The following is a 24,503-nucleotide window of genomic DNA, read 5'->3' on the forward strand; positions in this document are numbered from 1 at the left end:
TGTATTATCTTAGAATACAGTTATCTTTTCATTGATGAAAGTTTTCTCTCAACTAATTAATATTTGTTAAGTGTCTTCCTTATAGGCTAGATGACTGTTCTCTTTTCAAAGGTATTATAGACATTCCTTTTGCAGTTAAATGTTGTACTAAATGGCATCTGTGCTCTTATAATTCTGTGAATTTCTGAAATTTGGCTGAGGAGGGGAAAGCCTCTTATTTTAGACCTCGTTCACACCCCAAATCTTCTGGCTTTTTCTTCCATCTCATTGGTTTCTATCTTTTCTTTTTTGCTTTGTTCTCTGGGTCTGTCATATTCTGAGATGCATGTTTCTCTAGATGCAGAGATTGGGGATCTGCTTCCTATAAGCAGTATGTAGTAGAACAATGGGATAAATGCAACTTAGAATTTAAATGTTATGAAGAATACTCAGGACTAAAACTGTTTCCTGGATCCATCTCATAATAACCAGATGGCATATTCAACAATTGTGTTGTTTGCTCCAAGGCAGTCATGCCATTAAAAATTCTCCCCTTTACTATAAACCATTTACTTCCAAAGAATGTGATATTTCTCATCTTTTTAATGATGTTTTGGAAGCAAAATAGCTTCTTATGTGTATGCAAATATTCTAAAAGATATAAATATTAATTTGAATACTAAACAAATGGATTTTTGCCAGATTATAATGCTGATACTGTTTTAACACTAATTTAAATGTTGATAGTCATCAATGGCGATAGAATTCGTGAAAAAGAAAAATAAAATCTCTTTATTTTCTGTAGTCTATGTTTACTTTTTCCTATGGGCTACAGAGACTTTGAATTTTAAATATAAAGTTGTTCCAGATACTTCTCGAAAGTGATTTCTCATTTATTCCGAATTACCATTTTTGACAATGGTTAATCTACAGTGATGAAAAACCCAGTCATGACCTGATACTGACACTGAATTACTTAAGAACCAAAAAGGTGATTCACAATCTAAATGTCTGGAATACATTTTATAACAGGGGTGGTATGGATTAGTTTGGATTGCAATAGCTCAAGATTTTTGCACGAGGTATGATATTTTACATTCAAATTGGAATGATCTGTTACTTTAGTTTGAGAATCTTACTCCATATATATACTAATATATACACTAATATATATATATATATGTTATATATATAATATATATACTAATATATACATCTTAGTCATAGTAGTAGTAGTATCAGTAATAGCAGTAATAGTAGTAATAGTGTCAATCGTAGTAGCAGCAGTCTTAGTTATAGCAGTAGTAGCAGTAATAGTAACAGTAGTAGAACCAATAGCAGTAGTAGTAGTTATAGTCTTAGTCATAGTAATAGTAGCATTAGTAGTAGGAATAATGGTAGCAGTACCACAAGCAGTAGTTGTAATTGGGAATCATAGTCATGGTGGTAGTGATGTTGGGGGTATATAACTCCCCAAGAGTTTCTAAAGACACTGTACTAAGCATTGGAGAGACAAAAAAAAAAAAAAAAAAAAATGGAATGCAGTCCTTGACCAGAGGAAATTCCTATTCTAGTTCAAAGAAATTATATGCATGAAAGATAAAGAGGAAATCATTGGGGAAGGCATCAGTTTTAAAAGAGATAGAAAAGGTTTTCCTGTAAAAGATGGGATGTAGGGTTTAAAGAAAGCCTGAAAAACAAGTATGTGGAGCTAAGGAGAGAGAGCATTCTACATGGAGAACAGTCACAGAAAATTCTTAAGATGAGAGATAGTATATCTTGATAATGTAACAATCAGAGGGGCCGGTATTACTAGACTGAAAAGTACATGGTAAGTAATAAGGTGTAAGAATATTGGAAAGATAGGAGGAGACTATGAAGGTATTTGAATGTCAAAAGGAGTATTTGTATTTAATCTTGGAGACAATAGAAAGCCTCCTGCAGTTTATTGAGTAATGGAATGACATGATCAGACCCGCTCAGTACAAAAATCACCTTAATGGCTAGAATAGAAGTTGAGTAGAAGTGACAAGAAGTTTAAGGCAAGCAGACCCACCTGCAGGTCATTGTTATAACCCAAGAATGAGATAATGAGGAGCTGCATTAGAGTGGTGACTGTATAAGAGGAGAGAAGAGGGAGTATTCCATCTCATCTTCACTCCAAGAACAGCCTCTTAGATGCTATACAAAACTCTACCTGGATTCAAAGGAAAAGTTTCACTTGCCACCAGAACTGACAGGAAAGATTTGTGGAAAAATAAATAAAAATTATATTTTCTTTTTTGTGTGACCACATTTTTCTGCTAAATTTGAATTCCTATATATTATTACACAAAACTATTTTTCATATTTCCATATATATTATGAAGGCAATCCATGTTGACAAAAAAAAAGAAGTTTGAAAAATGTTCTGTTGTTGTTGTCCTTAGCAATTTATTCTGAGCCTGGATTGGCTGAGTCCAAAAAAATAAACAAATAAATTAAAACAAACAAACATGTTTGGCTTTCATTGATGAAAGAATAGTGGAAAAGAATTCCCTATTCCATGGAATTAGCAAGTTTAAATTATTTTTTATGGTATGAGAATATGGATTTTTTTGGGGGGGAATGGAAGTGCAGGCCAGACCTCTTATTTCAGTGCTTTAGGGAAACACTCTCCCCTTATGAATGTAATTATGCTATTCTTTTGCAACAAATAATCTAAGAGAATTGCCTAGTTCAGTGAGAAGTCCTATGATTTGCCTAACATCATGCACTTATAAAAGAGTGAAAGATAAAAACTTGAACCCAGATTTTCCTGACTTTAATTCCAGAACACTATTAACTATGGCACATTGCTTCTCAAAACATTCAGATATTTGTAAGTCAAGTTTTTGTTTTTAATTCAAAAGTGTTTTTGATCATTTTATATAGTTCAACTATATTTCAGAAGTGAATAATATCTATCTTAAAAAGCAGTGGGATATTGATCATATAAGATGTTGAAACAATTCAATGATGAATGATCATACATGGACATACTGAATATACATGAATAATGGTGAAGGATATTTGTAGTTCACAGGATGTGAATAATAGAACTTGCTTGAATCACTTGCTGTTACAATGTTACTTCACTTTGCATCAGTTCATATCAGTCATTGTAAGTTTTTTGTCAAAAGAGGCATTTCCCTCAAATTTTATAAATACACTGAAATACAAAAAGACTAAGTCCATGTCACACAGCTGGTAAATATTAGAGGTGGGATTTGAAACATAATTTTTCCCTAATTTTAAATCCAACTCTCTCTCCATTGATTGACATTATCTCCTTGAACTAAGTACTGAAACTACTGATATAATCATCATAGAATAATTAAATAAAAAACAATAATGACTAATGATTTTTATGAAAGATTTAACTTTATAAAATAACATTCATGTTTTACTGCTAATTGATTCATAACCTCACCAAATCAAATAGCAACATATCCTGCTTATATAATTTTAATTTTAAATTTCATAGGGTTTTTATGTATTGCAGTTTAAAAAAAATACATGATCAGACATTACATTAAATTTCTTCTAAAAATCATAATGCACCTAATGAAAACAGTTTCTAGATATTTTTTAAAATGTATTATCATTTGCCTCTGTCTTGTTCCATTTCACTTGAGTGTAAATGCCTCTGGGTTTATCCATAAAACAGAAAATCCGGTACTTTGAACTTCTTAGGAGGGAAAGTGCTATACACATTCATGATTTTATTATTCCTTGGGGAGAATTGTCTTTGATTTCAGAATTAGTGAGCATTGAACTAATGGTCAGGAGAAGAATCATAGCCCTACCTTTGCAACTTATATCTCTAGGCCTTCACTTATTTATAAAATGGGAAATAGATAAAATTATTTCTTAGGCCTCTCCTAGTTCCTAAATTTTGTTTTTCAATGATACTAAGGTCTGACCTATGTAAATAATCAATAGTTTTGTTTTGTTTTGTTTTGTTTTGTTTTCAGTAGGATTGGGACAAACATATTTTGAATACTTTAAAATCAAATATATAAGCAAACCAACCAAATAAAGGGGAAACAAAGCTATTTTCAAACATTTTTATAATATTATTATATATAATTTTTAAAAGCTTTAACCTAAATAACTAACTAAGGGAAATAGCTACTTAAATTTTTGTTATTTCTTCCCTTTGGATGTCTCCTTGAGAATGTGAACATTGTTCTTATTATTTTCCTTTTTCTTTGTACAGAAGCAGCATTTGAAAAATATTGGTTGACTAGCACTCTCAGATTTAGACAAATCAAACCACAAAACAAACAAGAAAGAAATTAAAAAAGTAAATAGAACATTAGAAAAACTAGGTATGATAGACCTTTGGAGAAAACTGAATGGCAATAGGAAGGAATATACTTTCTTCTCAGCAGTTCATGGATCCTATACAAAAATTGACCATATATTAGGACATAAAGATCTCAAAATTAAATGTAGGAAGGCAGAAATAATAAATGCCTTCTTCTCAGATCACAATGCAATAAAAGCTACATTCAGTAAAAAGTTAGGGGTAAATAGACCAAAAAGTAATTGGAAACTGAATAATCTCATCTTAAAGAATGACTGGGTGAAAGAGCAAATTATAGAAACAATTAACAATTTCACCCAAGATAATGATAATGATGAGACATCATATCAAAATCTTTGGGATGCAGCTAAAGCAGTAATAAGGGGAAATTTTATATCTTTAGAGGCTTATTTGAAGAAAATTGAAAAAGAGAAGATTAACGAATTGGGCTTACAACTTAAAAGTCTAGAAAAAGACCAAATTATAAACCCCCAACCAAAAATTAAACTCGAAATACAAAAATTAAAAGGAGAAATCAATAAAATTGAAAGTAAAAAAACTATTGAATTAATAAATAAAACCAAGAGTTGGTTTTATGAAAAAGCCAATAAAATAGATAAACCTTTGGTAAATTTGATCAAAAAAAAGAAAGAGGAAAATCAAATTGATAGTCTTACAAATGAAAAGGGGGATCCTTCCACCAATGAAGAGGAAATTAGAGAAATAATAAGGAGTTACTTTGCCCAACTTTATGCCAATAAATTTGATAACTTAAGTGAAATGGATGACTTTCTCCAAAAATATAGGCTCCCTAGATTAACAGAGGAGGAGATAAATTGCTTAAATAGTCCCATTTCAGAAAAAGAAATAGAACAAGCTATTAATCAACTCCCCAGGAAAAAATCCCCAGGGCCAGATGGATTCACATGTGAATTCTACCAAACATTTAAAGAACAATTAGCCCCAATGTTATATAAATTATTTGAAAAAATAGGGGATGAAGGAGTCCTACCAAACTCCTTTTATGACACAGACATGGTACTGATACCTAAACCTGGTAGATCGAAAACTGAGAAAGAAAATTATAGACCAATCTCCTTAATGAATATTGATGCTAAAATCTTAAATAAGATATTAGCAAAAAGACTTCAGAAAATCATCTCCAAGATAATACACTATGATCAAGTAGGATTTATTCCAGGAATGCAGGGCTGGTTTAATATTAGGAAAACTATTAATATAATTGACCATATTAATAATCAAATTAATAAGAACCATATGATCATCTCAATAGATGCAGAAAAAGCATTTGACAAAATCCAACATCCATTCCTACTAAAAACTCTTGAGAGTATAGGAATAAATGGATTATTCCTTAGAATAATCAGGAGTATATATTTAAGACCGTCAGTAAGCATAATATGCAATAGAAATAAACTGCAACCTTTCCCAGTAAGATCAGGAGTGAAACAAGGTTGCCCACTATCACCATTACTATTCAATATAGTACTAGAAACGCTAGCCTCGGCAATAAGAGCCGAGAAAGAGATTCAAGGAATTAGAGTAGGAAATGAGGAAATCAAACTATCACTTTTTGCAGATGACATGATGGTATACTTAGAGAACCCCAAAGACTCTGCTAAAAAACTACTAGAAATAATTCAAAATTTCAGCAAAGTGGCAGGATACAAAATAAATCCACATAAATCCTCGGCATTTTTATATATCACTAACAAAATGCAACAGCAAGAGATACAAAGAGAAATTCCATTCCAAACAAATGTTGAGAGTATAAAATATTTGGGAATCCATCTACCAAAGAAAAGTCAGGAATTATATGAGAAAAATTACAAAACACTTGCCACAAAAATAAAATCAGATTTAAATAATTGGAAAGACATTCAGTGCTCTTGGATAGACCGAGCGAATATAATAAAGATGACAATACTCCCCAAACTAATCTATTTATTTAGTGCTATACCAATCAGACTCCCAAGAAACTATTTTAATGACCTAGAAAAAATAACAACAAAATTCATATGGAAGAATAAAAGGTCAAGAATTGCAAGGGAACTAATGAAAAAAAACTCAGAGGAAGGTGGTCTAAGTGTACCTGATCTAAAGCTATATTATATAGCAGCAGTCACCAAAACCATTTGGTATTGGCTACGAAATAGACCGGTAGATCAGTGGAACAGATTAGATACAAAGGACAAAAAAGGGTACATCTATAGCAATCTAATCTTTGACAAACCCAAAGATTCCAACATTAGGGATAAAAATTCATTATTCGGAAAAAACTGTTGGGAAAACTGGAAATTAGTATGGCAGAAATTAGATATGGATCCACACTTAACACCATATACCAAGATAAGATCAAAATGGGTCCATGATTTAGGCATAAAGAGGGAGATAATAAATAGATTAGAGGAACAGAGGATAATCTACCTCTCAGATTTGTGGAGGAGGAAGGAATTTATGACCAGAGGAGAACTAGAGATCATTATTGATCACAAAATAGAAGATTTTGATTACATCAAACTAAAAAGTTTCTGTACAAATAATACTAATGCAAACAAGATTAGAAGGGAAGTAACAAATTGGGAAAATATTTTTAAAAACAAAGGTTCTGACAAAGGTCTCATTTCCAAAATATATAGAGAACTGACCCAAATTTATAAGAAACCGAACCATTCTCCAATTGATAAATGGTCAAAGGATATGAACAGACAATTCTCAGAGGAAGAAATTGAAACTATATCCACTCACATGAAAGAGTGTTCCAAATCACTACTGATCAGAGAAATGCAAATTAAGACCACTCTGAGATACCACTACACACCTGTCAGATTGGCTAAGATGACAGGAACAAATAATGACAAATGTTGGAGGGGATGTGGGGAAACTGGGACACTAATACATTGCTGGTGGAGTTGTGAAAGAATCCAGCCATTCTGGAGAGCAATCTGGAATTATGCCCAAAAAGTTATCAAACTGTGCATACCCTTTGACCCAGCAGCGCTACTACTGGGATTATATCCCAAAGAAATACTAAAGAGCGGAAAGAGACATATATGTGCCAAAATGTTTGTGGCAGCTCTTTTTGTTGTAGCTAGAAACTGGAGGATGAATGGATGTCCATCAGTTGGAGAATGGTTGGGTAAATTGTGGTATATGAAGGTTATGGAATATTATTGCTCGGTAAGAAATGACCAGCAGGAGGAATATAGAGAGGCCTGGAGAGACTTAAATCAACTGATGCTGAGTGAAATGAGCAGAACCAGAAGATCACTGTACACTTCAACAACAATGCTGTATGAGGATGTATTCTGATGGAAGTGGAAATCTTCAACATAAAGAAGATCCAACTCACTTCCAGTTGATCAATGATGGACAGAGGTAGCTGCACCCAGAGAAGAAACACTGGGAGGGGAATGAAAATTGTTAGCACTAATATCTGTCTGCCCAGGTTGCATGTACCTTCGGATTCTAATGTTTATTGTGCAACAAGAAAGTGATATTCGCACACATGTATTGTACCTAGACTATATTGTAACACATGTAAAATGTATGGTATTGCCTGTCGTCGGGGGGAGGGAATAGAGGGAGGGGGGGTAAATTGGAAAAATGAATACAAGGGATAATATTATAAAATATATATATATATATATAATAAAAAAAAATGACTTGAAAAAAAAAAAAAAAAAAAAAAAAAAAAAAAAAGAAAAATATTGGTTGAATATCAATTGAGATGTATAATGGTATACACTAACCATAATATCATGAGAAAAATGAAAATGACAAATTGGTAAATAATTCTAATGGGAACTAGGGAATGTTTTATGTTTTTATAATAAATTCCAAAAAAAATTAGTTCTATTGATTCATGGGGTATTTTATTCTCTTTATCTATGGCAAATAAAAAAGACAACTTTCAATTAGTTTCAGATTCAACTATGCATATAAGTATATTTCTCATTGAAATACTTATATTCATTTGAACAAGAACAATATTATTTGAATGTTTATAAACAAGCAAATAAACAAAACTAGAGTAACTCTGCATACATACATATATATATATATATATATATATATATATATATATAGCTGAGTAGTTCTAGAATAGTAGAGGCAATTAATTTCTATTTGAAAAAGATCACATTTTAAATATATAACTATGGCATACTCAAATTTAGAGGGTGCAAAAACATAAAAGGTAATTAAAAAATAAAACAGAAGAAAAAGTTTATCATCTAATTAATATAAATAGTAAACCTAAATAGCATTGATTGCTTATAGTATCCATCTCTGAGCTACAATAGTAACTACTCTTCCCACCTACATCAACTAGATTTTTCTTAATTACTTCTTAGATTATTTTGACATTGTGAGTTACAAAGTTGACTTCAGAGTACTTCTCTAAGGCTGCTTGCTCAGGATCCTAACATGACTAAGTGAAAGTACTAATTGTAACTATTTAAAAGATGCATTATTAAATAAAGCTTTTTTCAGTTAAGCACTTTGGCCACTGGCAATTTTTTTTCACATACAAGCCAAAAAGAAACCTTTCATGATTATGAACAGTTAATTTAATAACTATATGTTAAAGTTTGTTCTGAATCTTTTATTTCACCAATTTTATAAACTTAATCAAAATGAAACCTACTGAAAACACTTCACCTGAGATAAAAAAAAAAAAATTGTTGAAAAGTAAACACTTTTCAAGAAAATAGGAGCTAACTCCATGAATATTTTCTGAATCCACTAAATTATTAGTACTTGAATTTACTTTCCTTTCACACAGAAATGTGTGTGTGTGTGTGTGTATGTGTGTATTTATGTATGAGTGTGTATGTATCCAACTCTATGTGATTCCACTTGCAGTTTTTCTTGGCAAAGATACTTGAGTTGTTTGCCATTACCTTCTCCAGTTCAATTTACACATGAGGTACTGAGGAAAATAGGGTTAAGTGATTTGTCCAGGATCATATAATCACACAGGTAGTAAGTGTTTAAGACTAAATTTGAAATCAAGAAGATGTCTTTATGATTTTTAACAAGTCTCTCTCTCTCTCTCTCTCTCTCTCTCTCTCTCTCTCTCTCTCTCTCTCTCTCTCTTCTGTCTCTGTCTCTCTCACAACTCCTTCTTCTCTTTTATATATGTGTGTTCAGACACACGCATACATCTGTCTTTCTATTTATATCTCTCTATATCTCTCCTCTATCAATCTCTATCTATCTATATATGACAACATGGTATTGTGCTTTACGCACTGGTTCTGGAGTCAGAGGATTTAACTCCAAATAACAACTCTGATTTTTAGTACTGTTTATTACTCTATGAACTTGGGCAAATCACTAAAGTTCCTTCTTGATATCAGTTTTCATTTTTGTAAAATAAGGGAATTGGACTTGACGAACTTCTGAGTTGCATTCCAACTCAAGACTTATAATCATGTGACATTATATTCCCCAGTAGACTAAAAGCAAATTAAGGGGCTGAGATTCTTTTTGGTTTATGTATTAGCATCCTCAATTTCTGGCATAATTACATGAGATGACTTGTCACAGGATCATTTTGAGGTAACATATGTAAAGTTTAAATCCTTAAAGTGCTCATTAATACTATTATTGCTATGATAATTATTTTGTTATGTCTATAACAGCTTAGAGATTGCTTTGGCTATAGATAGAAATAAGTAATAGTTATTATTGAGGGTGAAGCAACAAACCAGTGGGCACAGATTGGCATAACATCTGACATTCATCTAAAAAAATATCTAACTAAATATGTCCAATAGAAAGAATTTTCCCTTGAGTGTCTTATTTTGTAATCTACAATACTGTGATTCTACAGAAATTCGTGTAACTCTTTCTATTCATTTCATAATATTATTCATATTAAAATATCATTCACTGCTTCTGGCACTTGTTTCAATAATCTATCTTTCTGGTTAAGGATCATAGCTTGTTTACAAAATCATCTTACCTGTGTATTTTTTAGCAGTGACTTTATGCTCTTCTACTCCCCACATAAGAAGTGCAGCACGATATACTGGCAAAAATGCTGGCTTTGCAGTCAGAGAACTTGGGATCAGATCCCAACTCTTTGAATCCCTATCTGAGTGGTCTTCCTTAAGCCATTGTCATTTAATTTTTCTAGGAATCAATTTACCTCTTCTGTGGAATGATAGAGTTAGACCAAATGCTTTTTAAGTTTCTTCTCTATAATCTCCAAATCTACAATTTCCAAAAATTAAATGGTACCAAAGAATATTCTCAGCCACAGCCCATTATGGGCTGACCTGCAGCATAGTACTAAAGACTTAATTCAAAAGGATATTAGGAAGGAAATGTCAGTAAAGTAGGATATCATTCCTTGTCTGCATAGGTTTCATATTTCATTAAAATATAATAAATATTACTGAAAGAAATGGAAATTGTGACAACGCTCCTTTAAAAATATCTTTGTTATTGGTGACATTTCACAGTTAATTTCCATATTAGCACCATGTTAACCGTGAAAAATATCCATCAGCTCTGATTGAATATTCCAGTAGTGAGAAATGTCCAGGAGGCAACAATTTTCTAAAAACATCCAAGTACCAGCAGTCACATTTCTGTATCTCAATATTCACCAAGAGAAGATATTTCTTGTCATATTTGAAAAGTCTGGCTTTAAATTGAAATAAGAGTTCACATATGTAGAGATAATATTACTGACCTGTGGTCAGTAGACAGATCACTTTCATTTTAATATTTTTGCACCATATTATGTCTGGGTTCTCAAAAACTAGCCTGAGGGTATTGAGGAGTTGCATTGAAAAAGCAGCTGAAACTGGCATTGAAAGGTATTCATATATAGTCTTAGTTCTTACTAAAACACTAATCCATTGCCATATAGAAATAGTAGCAAGTGTTATCACAAAATACCAAAAACCAGAGAAAGGGACATTCAGAAAAATACAGTCTCCTTGGGATGCTTTTCTGAAGGTTATATATTAGCAGAGAGACTGAGACATACTAAAGGTGAGTGTTCAGCAAAATCCATATTTACAAAGGTGAGTTTTCTGGGAAACCTGAAAAATAAAGCAATGTCCTTCCTACATCCCAAAGGTTGACTCGAATCTTTCTCTTATTCTGAAGATACAAAAGCCAACCCACTGAAAAATAGATTTTAGTACCTTATACAACAATCCTTCTTTTCCCTTAAATATCTTTGTTAATGCTGCCCAAAATATAATAAAATAGTGTCACAATGTTATTCAACTGCAACTTGTTCAGCCCCATATGCTGTTGAAGTACTAAACCAGCCAGTCATTAGCAGATTATTTGATAACTACAGTGCTAATATTAGTTTGATTTTGCTTGTCCAAATACAAACTTCCAAATGATCCTTCCTAAAAAAAAATCATACATTTTTCAGGGGGTAAATATAAAATTATCAGAATAAAAATGGACACTAGAGATCACAGACTATAATACCTCAATTTAACTGATGTGGAAATTATAGTCAAGAAAAGTCTCTGACCATCAAAAATACAAAGTTAATTTAGTTCCCTATAAAATTAGAATGCTGAACTCATTGATAATTAGATTCTTTAAAATTAATAGTCAACCATAGACAAGAAGACATAGATTTCATAAATGATGGTGAGAAAATATGCATCATTATCAGCTAGTTAATAACTTAGATTTTATTTGTGAGTATGAGTACGTAATATAAGCCAATATGTAGGAACAACAATGTTTATGGATATTTTTGTAGCGAATAATGGGAGAGTAATGTTAAAAACCCAGATGGGGTCATATTTTAGAAGATTGTGAATTTCAACTTAACGAATCTGTGATTATGTTTTAGGCAGTGAGCCACTATTTACAATTAAATTTTTTAGAAGGGGATAATACAAGAAAGGCAGTATTTTAATATTAATCTGAGTGTAGTATATGCTAGAGCCAAGAATATCAGTTAAAATATGATTACAATGGTTCATATATGAAGTAATTCCTGAAGACATTGTAATTTTAAAACTGAGACCCAGTTCAAGTTAACTGCATTGTGAGGTTGGCTTTATGTTTGATTCAGAAGGAATACCCCCTTCCAAATGGTGGCAGTTGCAGTTGTAAAGAAGAATATATATTATCTCTTACTCTAAATAGACATAGCTGAGTAGGAGGTTAGATAATAACATGTCACTTGACTGAAACATTGGATCACTTTTTTTTCTTTTTATTTCTTTTTTCTTTTCTTATGGGACAGGAGAATAGAGATTCTCTCTGTCTTTGGCTCTCTTTGTTTCTGTCTCTCTTTCTCTTTGTATTTCTTTTTCTCTGTCTGTCTATGTCTGTCTCTGTCTCTGCCTTTGTTGCTTTGTCTCTTTCTATGTGTTTCTTTTTCCTCTGTCTCTGTCTCTCTATTTCTGTCTCTTTCTGTCTTTCTGCATCTGTTTCTGTTTCTGTCTCTATCTCTGTTTCTCTGTCTCTGTCTGTGTCTCTGTCTCTGTGTTTCTTTTGATTCTGTCTGTCTCTGTCTCTCTGTCTCTCTGTCTCTCTGTCTCTCTGTCTCTCTGTCTCTCTCTCTCTCTCTCTCTCTCTCTCTCTCTCTCTCTCTCTCTCTCTCTCTCTCTTTCTGTCTCTTTCCTTCTTTCTCTCCTCACCTCCTCTGTCCTGATGGGGAAATAATCTATGGAGTTTAGCATGAGTATTTATTGGCAATTAATTTCCATTCTATGTTGTGAACCTGGATATCTTAGAATCAGCTGGAGTCAGGATAAGCAAAAGTCTTTATTCTTGGTCTTTTGGGGTCACTGTCAGGGGATTAGATCTAGCAATCTCCACACCTCCTTCCTCTCTCTGCACCGCCAAAAGAATGATCCTGCCTGTCCTATTCCACCTTCTCATCTCTCTCTTTTCCTTCTCTGTCCATACCCACAGATCAAGCCAGCACAGAATAGTTGGGGAGGGTCATTCTCCAAGCATATGTTAATAGAGAATTGTCCAATGGCTAATTAGCCTTAAGTGCTAGATTAAGTGCATCTGCTCCTAGCCCTTTATATTTCCTGCTTTCTTTTGTTTTAGAACATAGGTGGTCAGGCCATCCCTGACTTCTCAGAGAGGTGAGATCCCCAAAAAGGTGGCAATCACACCCTCCCTGACATCTCAGAAAGGGAGATGAAAAGCACCCAAGGGAAGTGGGGATTGCTAGTGGGTTTCTAGGCTGAAGGATCTTATTAGAGACAAATATGCACAAGTCCATCCGTATGGGAGGTATTCCACAAGCTCATAGCAATAACGCACAGGCTATTAGTGATGACTCTCCCCACAGCCAGAGCAGGCTCTATGAGGTGTAACAAACATGAATTGTACATGCAAGTAGTGATACAACAAACAATATAAATAGACATGGTCTTGTAAAAGATTTCCAGGAGTCCTAGAAGGAGAATATGTAAACATCAGTCACACAAACACCTTCTTCAGCAGCCAAGAGATAGTCCAAAACCAATCTATTGTCCATTGCTTTACGTGTCAGGGAATCCAATGATCCCCACAAGTTTTTGAAGTCCTGCAACAGTCTTTTTATATGTTAGGGGATCCAATGATTCCTACAGGTTTTGAAGTCCTGCAACAGTCTTATGTCTCAGAGAATCCAATGATTCATGAGGGTTTTCAAGTCCTATAACAAGGATTCTTGAGGGTTTTTAAGTCCAACAATTTTTGATATCCACAAGTCACATGCCATAACTGCCAGGCTCTTTCAGTGGTGGGCACAGTCAGCAATGGAACCACCCAATGTTTCTTGGGTCTTCTTTGTTTAAAGGGTCTTCTCCATCTCTCTCTCTGATGGACAAGGCAAATACGGCTCATTGGTACCCATCTGATTCCTTCTCTATCTGTAGAGATATAAGCAAACCCTTTCCCCCAAGCAGTTAACTTATCTGGTCCCTTCCATTCACCACTTTCTGGGTCTTTCCACATGATGACCTGGCGATTATCTAAAGACAGTGGAGCTGCTTGCACTGGACACTTCCCTTCTGGTGGGTTATAAAACCTGTCTGCCAGAGCCAGTGAGTGCATCTTTGTCAAAAATTTAAAAATTAATGGTATAGAGAACTAAATTTAGAAGTTCTCTAGGTTTACCCGTGGCTCCCCCTTTCTTTTGTTTTTGGAGGAGTGTCTTAATATCTCTGTTTCTTCTCTCTACTATTGCCTGACCTTGAGGATTAAAAGGTATGCCAGTGGTATGTAAAATCTTATACTGTGCACAAAAGTGTGCAAAATGTTTATAAGTATATGCAGGTCCTTTTATAGCCAGGCTATGATACAGACTTCCCAAGATCTCAACATGGGAAGACAGGGTCCCTTTTGGCAAGGAACTTCCAGAGAGACTCATCAATGCTTTCAGTGTGGTAAAGTAGGGCATCTGAAAGCTCAATATTGTTTCTACTGATCACCAGAATATATATACTTACCATATAGAGTGTCAAATATATGAGACTTAGAAAAGCTTTATATAGGATGTGTTATAATTGAAGGAAGAATTTACATTGATTGGAATCACAAATCCACTTGAATATTTTTATTATATCAATGTTTGTATTAAATATATATATATATATATATATATATATATATATATATATCTTAGAGTTCTCAATTAAATAAATTTATCTAGAAAGTGAACAAAATTTGGTATTTATTGAGGTGTGTGGGAAGAAGGAGGGGGAAATGGAGTTCAGGCTACTCTGGCCTCTATTGGCCAAGGCCTAAACAAATCCCAAGAATCCTATCCCTTATCAGATGGGTGGTACTTCAAGCTTGTTAACAGGATATTGTAGAAGCACCCAGGATAGAAGAGGGAGGATTGATTTAAAGGACATCGTGAAAGAAGAATCGACAGAACTTGTTGACTGATCCAGAAGTAGAAGGAAAAATTTGTCTATTTACAGATGTGGAAAATAATTAACTTTTCATGTGGTAGAATTGGCAGGTAAAGCAAGAGTGAAGTTATGATCAATATTAGGAAAAAGTTTAGTTTTCCTTCCAAATACTAGCAATTAAAGTTTTCTTATACTAAAATGTCTTGTAGATTTTTTATTTTTTTGGTGTTTTTAGGAGCATGCTTTTTCTGTGTAATTAGGAACAGCCATCAAGTTTTTTTGGGTTTTGGGAGTTTTTTTTGAGAAAATATAAAAGAAAATATAAATAATGACAAAATAAATTATGCCTGACCACAAACCTCAGTTTAATTTCAATCTTAGTTTTTGCTTGTCTCTGTGACCTTGGGAAAAATCTTTGAGGTTTTCTTACTTTACCAAGTGATTCTTAAATAAATAAGTAACTTATTGTTTTTAAACGACTTTAGAGACCTCAAATGAAGGCTCTATACAAATGCAAAAAGCTATTATTATTGGTCCTATCATTAACTGACCATTTCTCCAGTGATTATTTAATCAAGTAATGGAAAATAACAACGCATAGTTCCATTCAAAACCTTTTTTAAATAGATCTTGATTTTGCCCTTGGAGATTTTCTCTCCAAAGATGTAGATTGCAACCTTTCTATGATGGTTTAAAGTGTATGACTTTCATCCATGTACATCTTTAATGAAATCATAGAGACTTTGTCAGTTCAACATTCTTTCTTGTTTTCTCTTGATATTATGTGCATTCCAGTAGTACACAAAGAGTGTTCATTGATTGGTTTATATTCTATCAATATCATCAATATTACTAATTCATCAACTTTTTCACATTTCCTTTATCTTAAAGACATCCTTAATGATACTCCTTCAAAATTCCCTTTTTATAAGGTTTTGCAAACTACTCACATCTATTAAATATTTTTTCACTGTCCTTTGGGTAACTGACATTTTTATATATCTCGGTTTCTTTAAAATTGCATTCATTTATTAGTCTTTTTCAACAGCAAAACATTCTTTAATGAATTATGTGTAGTATCTTTTCTTACACTTAAAAATAAAATTGCTTTTCTCTGAGCATTGAGAAAAAAAAAGATTGAATTGGTGGTGACTATATATATAAACATTATTAGATTATTAGAACAGTTAAGTAATCAAAAGAAATTTGAAGAAAAAAGTGTAATTATGCATATATATGCATAAGATAATATATATTTTTCTTAGTATTGTAGCAATTTTACTTATTTTCAATATGCATTGCTTTATGAATCATATTGGAAGATAAAAATCAGAGCAATAGAGAAAAAATATGGGAGGGAGAAAAAAAAAGAAAAAAAAAACAGAACAAAGAAATGAACATAGCATGTGTTGATTTATATGCAATCTCCTTAGTTCTTTTTCTGGTTGCAGATGGAATTTTCTATCCAAAGTCTCTGAGATTGTTTTGTATCACTGAACTACTGAGAAGAATCAAGCCTTTTTTGTTGATCACCTGACATTCTTGCTGTTATTGAGCACAATGTATTTTTTGTTCTGCTTGTTTCACTCAACATTAGTTTATGTAAATCTTTCCAGGTCTCTCTATAATCAGCTTGTTGATCATTTTTTAAAGAACAATAATATTCCATGACCCTCATATGCCATTCCTCAATTGTAGGGCATCCATTCCTTTTCCAATTCTTTGCTAATACAAAAAGAGCTGCTACAAACATTTTTGCACATGTGAGTTCTTTTCCATCCTTGATGATTACCTTAGCATACAGGCCCCAAAATGGCACTGCAGGGTCAAAGGGTATAAACAGTTTTATAGCCCTTTAAGCATAGTTCTAGATTGCTCTCCAGAATGGGTGGATCATTTCACAACTCCACCAACAATGCATTAGTGTCCCAGTTTTCCCACATCTCCAATATTTATCATTATTTTTTTCCTGTCATCTTAGCTAATCTGAGAGGTGTGATGTGAAACCTCAGAGTTGTTTTAATTTACATTTCTCTAATCAATAGTAACTTAGAGCATTTTTATATAACTATAAATAGTTTTAATTTTTTCATCTGAAAATTGTTTTTTCATATCCTTTGACCATTTATAAATTGGGCAATGAATTGTATGTCAAATTTATTTTCAAATTTATAAGACACAGTTCTTTATATATTTTAGAAATGAGACCTTTATCAGAAACACTGACTATAAAGACTTTTTTCCCCCTAGCTTTGTACTTTCCTTTCAATCTTGTTTCTGTTGGGTTTATTTGTGCAAAGCCATTTTGATTTAATGTAATCAAGGTGCCTTTCATAATGTTCTCTATTTCTTCTTTGGTCATAAATTTCACCCTTTTCCAAAGATATGATAGGTAAATTATCTCTTGTTCTTCTAATGCATTTATGATATCCTCCTTTTGCCCCAAATCATGTATCCATTTTGATCTTCTTTTGCTATAGGGATGAAGTCTATGCCTTTTGATCTTCACCTTCCAATGGCAAATAGCAGAGATTTTGATTTTTTTTTAACTAAACTTTTTATTTACAAAACATATGCATGAGTAATTTTTCAACATTCACATTTGCAAAGACGTCTGTTCTAAATTATCCCTCCTTTCCCCCACCCCCTCCCCTAGAGGATTAACAATACATGTTAAATATGTTAAAATATATGTTGAATCCAATATATGTGTACCTATTTATACAGTTATCTTGCTGCACAAGAAAAATTGGATCAAAAAGGAAAAATAATTGGGAGAGAAAACAAAATGTAAGCAAACAACAACAGAAAGAGTGAGAATGCTGTATTATGGTCCACACTCAGCTCCCACAGTCTTCCCTTTGAGGTGTAGATGGCTCTCTTCATCATTGAACAATTGGAATCGGTTTGAATCATCTCATTGTTGAAGAGAGCTATATTTGATTGAGGCCAGTTCCAATGATTTTATGATGAAGAGACTCATCTATATCCCCAGAAAGGACTGTGGGAATTGAGTGTGGACCACAAAACAGTATTTTCACTCTTTTTGTTGTTGTTGCATTTTGTTTTCTTTCTTTTTTCTTTTCTTTTTTGATCTGATTTCTCTTGTGCAGCATGATAATTGAATAAATATATTAGATTTAACATATATTTTTAAACATTTTAAACCTATATTGTATTACTTTCCATCTAGGGAGGAAGGGGTAGGGGAAAAGAAGGGAAAAAATTTGGACCACAAGGGTTTACAAGGATTAATGTTGAAAAATTAGCTGTGCATATGTTTTGAAAATAAAAAGCTGCAATAAAAAGAATAAAATATGGCACTTGATTTTGAAATGTAAATAGTACAATATCAAATAAGTAGAATTTCATAAAAGAAAAAAAAATCACACTTCCTATTTTTCCCAGTCCTGTTTGGAATTCTGTCTTGAACAACTATAAATTGCATGACCTTTTATTTGTTCTAAATGGATAATGTAAAGCTTCTTATTTAATTATAAGATCCCATCCTTGTATCCAAAACCTATTACCATTTTCAATAAGGAAATGTTTTTCTTTTTCCTACTCTCAGCTTTCCTTCCTTCTTTTCTTTTCTTTTTTATTAGCACACACACACATACACACACAAATGCACACACACACACACACACACACACACACACACACACACAAAATCCACAGATAAGAAATTGACTTGCTATTTTTCCCTAAGGAAGAGTAGGCCTTTCCAATATGCTTGTAGCTGTTAGAATGTGAATTTCTTGAGACCAAGGTCTTTTTTACTTTTTTATTTGTATCCACAGTCCTTTGAATATAGCAAATAGTTGATATATATTTTTTCATTCATTAACTTAATCAAAACAAATTAATACATAACATTAAGTAATTCATTAAGTTTTGTAAAGCACTATATATACATATATGTATATTTTTAAATGTGTATATTTGTAACTCACAACAATTCTGTGAGTTAGGTTCTATTTTTATCTCTATTTTATAGATAAGAAAATGGAGGCTAAAAAAGATAAATGACTGCTATTTGCCCCTTTCACATGCATTATTTCTTTAGTAAAATCTGACTACATTTAAACAAAATTTAAATCTATTGCTTTTTTTTTTCTCCTCTAGGACATCTTAATCATGGATACCATCTATGTTTTTACCCTCTTTCTTGGAGGAGGGACTAAGTAGGGGCCTCTGGCCCCAACCTTCTGCTTCCCCTTCTTGCAGCAATTAAAGTCTCCCTTAGAAAAGAATAGAGGAAGAAAATGGTAGTGATGTTTATTTTTGCTTCTTTGAGAATCACACTGAAATAACCCTTACGAAATATGCATTGATTTTTCCTGCTATGTTACTAAGTTGGGTCTTCTTCCATGTTGCCCCCATATTTTTTACCATGTTATATCTTTCATGCATTAAAAATTACAAGTAAAATTATTGTTTTAAAATATCAATGTGAATTTCTTACCATCTTTGGAAGATGGAAGGGGAGAGGAGAAGAATTTAGAATTCAAAATGTTGTATAAATGAATGCCAAAAAAAATTTGATGAGTAACTTGGGTGAAAATATAAAATATTATTACAATAAATTGTCAAAAATAAAAAATACAAAGCTGTCAAAATATTATTGAGAAATAAAGATGAACTGAAATAAGAAAGAAATAGCACAAAATTTCATTTTCTTTTCTCATCTCATGGCATACTGCTGATACAAAAACTTGTAAATCCCTTTGACTGAGTTTTTAAAAATCAAGAATATTTTACAGTGGGTAGTGAATAAGCACCACAACAAGAGAAAATAAATTCAAATTCCAGTTTAGACCTGTGTGATTTGACTGACATTGGGCAAGTTACTTCATTTCCCTTTGTGTAAATCTCTACTTGTATAAAATGGTTTGTTCTAGATAATCTTAGATCCTGCTGGCATAAAATAAAAGATTATTTTATCTATGTTGAGAATTAATATAGATACTACATTTCAACTCTATGATCATATATATTTATACTTTAAAAATCATATGGGAAACTCTCAGATTGGCTAAGATGACAGGAAAAGATAATGATATTAATAATTGTTGGTGGAGTTGTGAACTGATTCAACCATTCTGCAGAGCAATTTAGAACTATGCCTAAAAGGGCTATCAAACTATGCAAACTGAGATCCAGCATATTTCTACTGGGCTTGTATCCCAAAGATTTCATAAAGGAGCAAAAGCAACCCACATATGCTAAATGTTTGTGGAGCCCTTTTGGTAGTGGCAAAGAACTAGAAATTGAGTGGATGTCCCTCAATTGGATAATGTATGAATATGTTATGGAATATAATTGTTTTATAAGATCAGCAGAATGATTTCAGAAAGACTTGGAGAGACTTACATGATCTGATGCTAAGTGAAATGAGCAGAAACAGGAGATCATTATACCCATTAAAAAGAATATACAATGATCAATTCTGATGGACATGGCTATCTTCAACCATGAAATGATTGAGTCCAGTTCCAATGATCTTGTGATGAAAAGAGCCATCTGCACCTAGAGAGAGGATTGTGAGAACTGAGTATGGATCACAAAACAATATTTTTGTTGTTCGCTTGTATTTTGTTTTCTTTCTTATTTTTTCCATTTCTGATCTGTTTTTATTTTGTATCATGATATTTATGGAAATATGCATAGAAAAATTGCATGTTTAACATATATTGGATTACTTGTCATCTAGAGGAGAAGGTGGGGGGAAGGAAGGAAAAAAATTAAAACACAAGATTTTGTAAGGGTGATTGTTGAAAATTATCCATATTAGCCTCGGATCCCGGGGCTCTGACTGGCGAACCTGAGGAGGCTGTCCGGGAGCGGGCCCTGGACTTGGCCGCGGTGGATTTCCTGGCCGAGAAGGAGATGGTCACCATCATCCCTAATTTCAGCCTGGACAAGATCTACCTCATCGGGAAAAATTGGAGGAGATGTGGGATCAAGAGAGAAAGGAGGAAACCTTTACTCCCATCCCTAGTCCTTATTACATGGAACTCACCAAGTTATTGTTAAATCACGCTTCAGATAACATCCCCAAGGCAGATGAGATCCAGACCCTGATTAAAGACATGTAGGACACTCGTATAGCGAAACTCTGGGTATCTGCAGACAGTTTTGTCAAAATGCAGGAAGCACATGCCACGCTGGATAACTTAACCTTGATGGAGATCAACACTACAGGAGCAATTCTCACAGAAGCCCTAAATCATATGTATAAACTTCGCACAAATCTCCATCGTGCAGAGAGTGCTCAGTCTCAGGACTTTTAGAGGAAAATGGTATACCCTTAAAGGAGTTTTGTAAGATTGAGGGTAGGCAGTGGGAAGAGGCTAGTTTGGTACCTTGCCTATTTCTCAGGAATGAACTTCCTTTAGTTGAGTTCTTGGAATATCAGAACCACATGTAGATGATAGGACAGAGACATCCTTTCCTTTTCCTTGAGAGAAGCAATAGGTGAAAGACTGAATATTAATCATCAGACCTCCCTCACTTTCAGAGGTCTTTGGGCCCTTGTCCATCAGGAATATCCCTGTTACAGAACAATTTCTTCTCCCTGGCAGATTCCATTCACTCCCTCTATCCCACCCTATCCTTCTGAGATGAATGTCAGTACAGGGTTTAGATGTTGTTTCAAGGCTACAGCAGGATATTTTCCTTTTCATGTATATTTTTTTTATCAGTGGCACAATAATGAAGTGATTTGGAATTTATTACTATGTGCTTTATTTACTTAACATCTTTACAATTTTATTGTCAAGTTTCTCACTCTGGGATAGTCTTAATGGATTGTTACTGATGCTAATGTGTTATAGTTTGCTTAGGCTGACTGACTGAATCAACCCCAGAAGTTGTTGAACTTTTTTTTTTTTTGCCTAGTAGTACAAATAATAGTCAAATGGCTAGTGTGTCAAAATGGTTGAAAGAGCTAGATCAATCATTTCATTATTAGGTCATTTTAAAGGCTAAATTGAATTACACACAAAACAACATGGTTATTTACCAATAAATATGTAAAATCTTCAAAAAAAAAAAAAGAAAGAAAATTATCCATATTGTGTGTGTGTGTGTGTGTGTGTGTGTGTGTGTGTGTGTGTGTGTGTGTGTTATTTTGCTTTGCCCAGGGTCACATAGTTGTGAAGTATTGTCTGAGGTCAGATTTGAACTCAGGTCCTCCTAAATTCAGAACTGGTCACTATCTACTGTACCATCTAGCTGCCCCTCCATGTATATATTTTGAAAATTTTAAAAATCAGGTGGGAAAAAGGAAATGTTTATGTAAATTATTCAAAGTTCTGAAGCGAAAAATACTTTTGGAATTATTATATCAACTTGAATGTGAAAATTACTTTGTTTTTCATTGTATCAGTAGAGTAGAAAGCAAATTATGTAGAAATTATCTCAATGCTCATCTTTATTAGCTAAGATACAATTCTTTTTTGGAGATTTTTGGATCAATGTTTTCATTGGCAGAAAGAACTTGAAATGAGGACATTCCCTTTCTCAATTTTTTTATCATCTATTCCACAATTAATAATTTTACAAAATTGCCCAGAGCATTGATAAGTTATAATTACACACAAACAATTTCAGAAAAGCGACTTGAATACAGTTTTTGTTGATTTCAAAGGCTGTCTATCCACTATGCAATGAGGCCGAAATTACTTAAACTCTAAATTTCCCACAATCCAAGGCATCTTTCAATTTTCTTTTTGGGAAAAGTAAAGAAAATAGTGGGTACACATAATACAAATATTGAATTGTTCATCCTTTCTGGCCAAACTCATGTTAAAATATGTACTGCTTATATTTCTCTGAACCATCTTTTTTCTAATAGAGGTTAGAATCTCATGAGTTGTTTAAAGAAAAACTTTTTCCCCTAAGGCAGTATATTTTCACACATATTTCTTATAGTATTAATTTGGCAGAACATTCTCTTTGCCTTATTCTGGTAATTGTGACCCTTTGGGCAAATAGAACACACACATTCCCACAACCACATCCTCCTTGCCTAGTTTCTAGTTGCCTAGAGAAAAACCCCTTTTCTATGCTTTCAAGTTACTTTCCCCCACGTTAAGCCCAATTCTACCCTTAAAAATTCTGTTTTTTATGCCGCTACAGATTCTTTCTCTTAAATTGAAACTTTTTATTTTCAAAACATATGCAAGGGTAATTTTTCACCACTGACCCTTGTAAAACCTTGTATTCCAATCACTCCCCTTTCCCCCACTCCCTCTCCTAAAAGGCAAGTAATTCAATATATGTCAAAGATGGTAAAAATATGTGTAAATCCAATAAAAACATATGTATTTATAGAATTATCTTGCTGCACAAGAAGAAACAGATCAAAAAAAATGAGAAAAAATAAAATTCAACAAAACAACAACAAAAGAAATGGAAATGCTATGTTGTGATCCATACTTAGTTTCCACAATCCTCTCTCTGGATGTAGATGGTTTTCATCATCGCAGGATTGTTGAAACTAGCCTGAATTTTCATATTGTTGAGAAGTCACATCCAGCAGAATTGATCATCACATAAACTTGCCATTGCTGTGTACAATGAAATCCTGGCTCTGTTCATTTCACTCAGCATCAGTTCATATTCTATTCTGACCTCTCAAAAATCATCCTGCTGATTGTTCTATATTGTTTTATAAGAAAAATACTATTTCATAACATTCATATACCATAACTTATTCAGCCATTCGCCAATTGATGGGCATTCATTCAGTTTCCAGTTTCTTGCCACTACAAAAATAGCTATCAGAAACATTTTTGCACTTATGGTTCCCTTTTCCTCCTTCAAAATAACTTTGGTATATAAGCCCAATAGAAACACTGAGGTATCAAAGGATATGCACCGTTTGATAACCTTTTGAGCTCTCCAGAATGGATGGATCCATTCATAATTCCAACAGCAATGTATTAGTGTCCCAATTTTCCTACATCTCCTCCAACATTTGCCATTATGTTTTCCTATCAACTTAGCCAAGCTGAGAGGCTAAGAAAATGGTACCTCTGAGTTATCTTAATTTGCATCTCTGATGAACAGCAATCTAGAGTATCTTTTCATATGTCTAGAAAAGGTTTTAATTTCTTCATCTGAAAATCATCTGTTCATATTCTTTGACCATTTATCAATTGGATAATGTCTTGAATTCTTATAAATTTGAGTCAAGTCTCTATATATTTTAGAAAAGAAGCCTTTATCAGAACCCTTACATTTAAAATGTTTTTTCCTAATTTAAAACTTCCCTTATAATTTTGCCTGCATTAATATTGTGTGTA

The 24,503-nt window shown here is 33.1% G+C and overlaps 1 pseudogene; it reads left to right on the top strand.

Annotated features, from left to right (window-relative positions):
- The first annotated feature begins 1,373 nt into the window (after positions 1-1,373).
- LOC141547265 (DNA replication complex GINS protein PSF2 pseudogene) lies at positions 1,374-21,485 on the top strand (annotated as a pseudogene).
- The last annotated feature ends 3,018 nt before the right edge of the window (positions 21,486-24,503 follow it).

Source organism: Sminthopsis crassicaudata, chromosome 6 (assembly GCF_048593235.1).
Source record: "Sminthopsis crassicaudata isolate SCR6 chromosome 6, ASM4859323v1, whole genome shotgun sequence".
Classification (NCBI taxonomy): domain Eukaryota; kingdom Metazoa; phylum Chordata; class Mammalia; order Dasyuromorphia; family Dasyuridae; genus Sminthopsis; species Sminthopsis crassicaudata.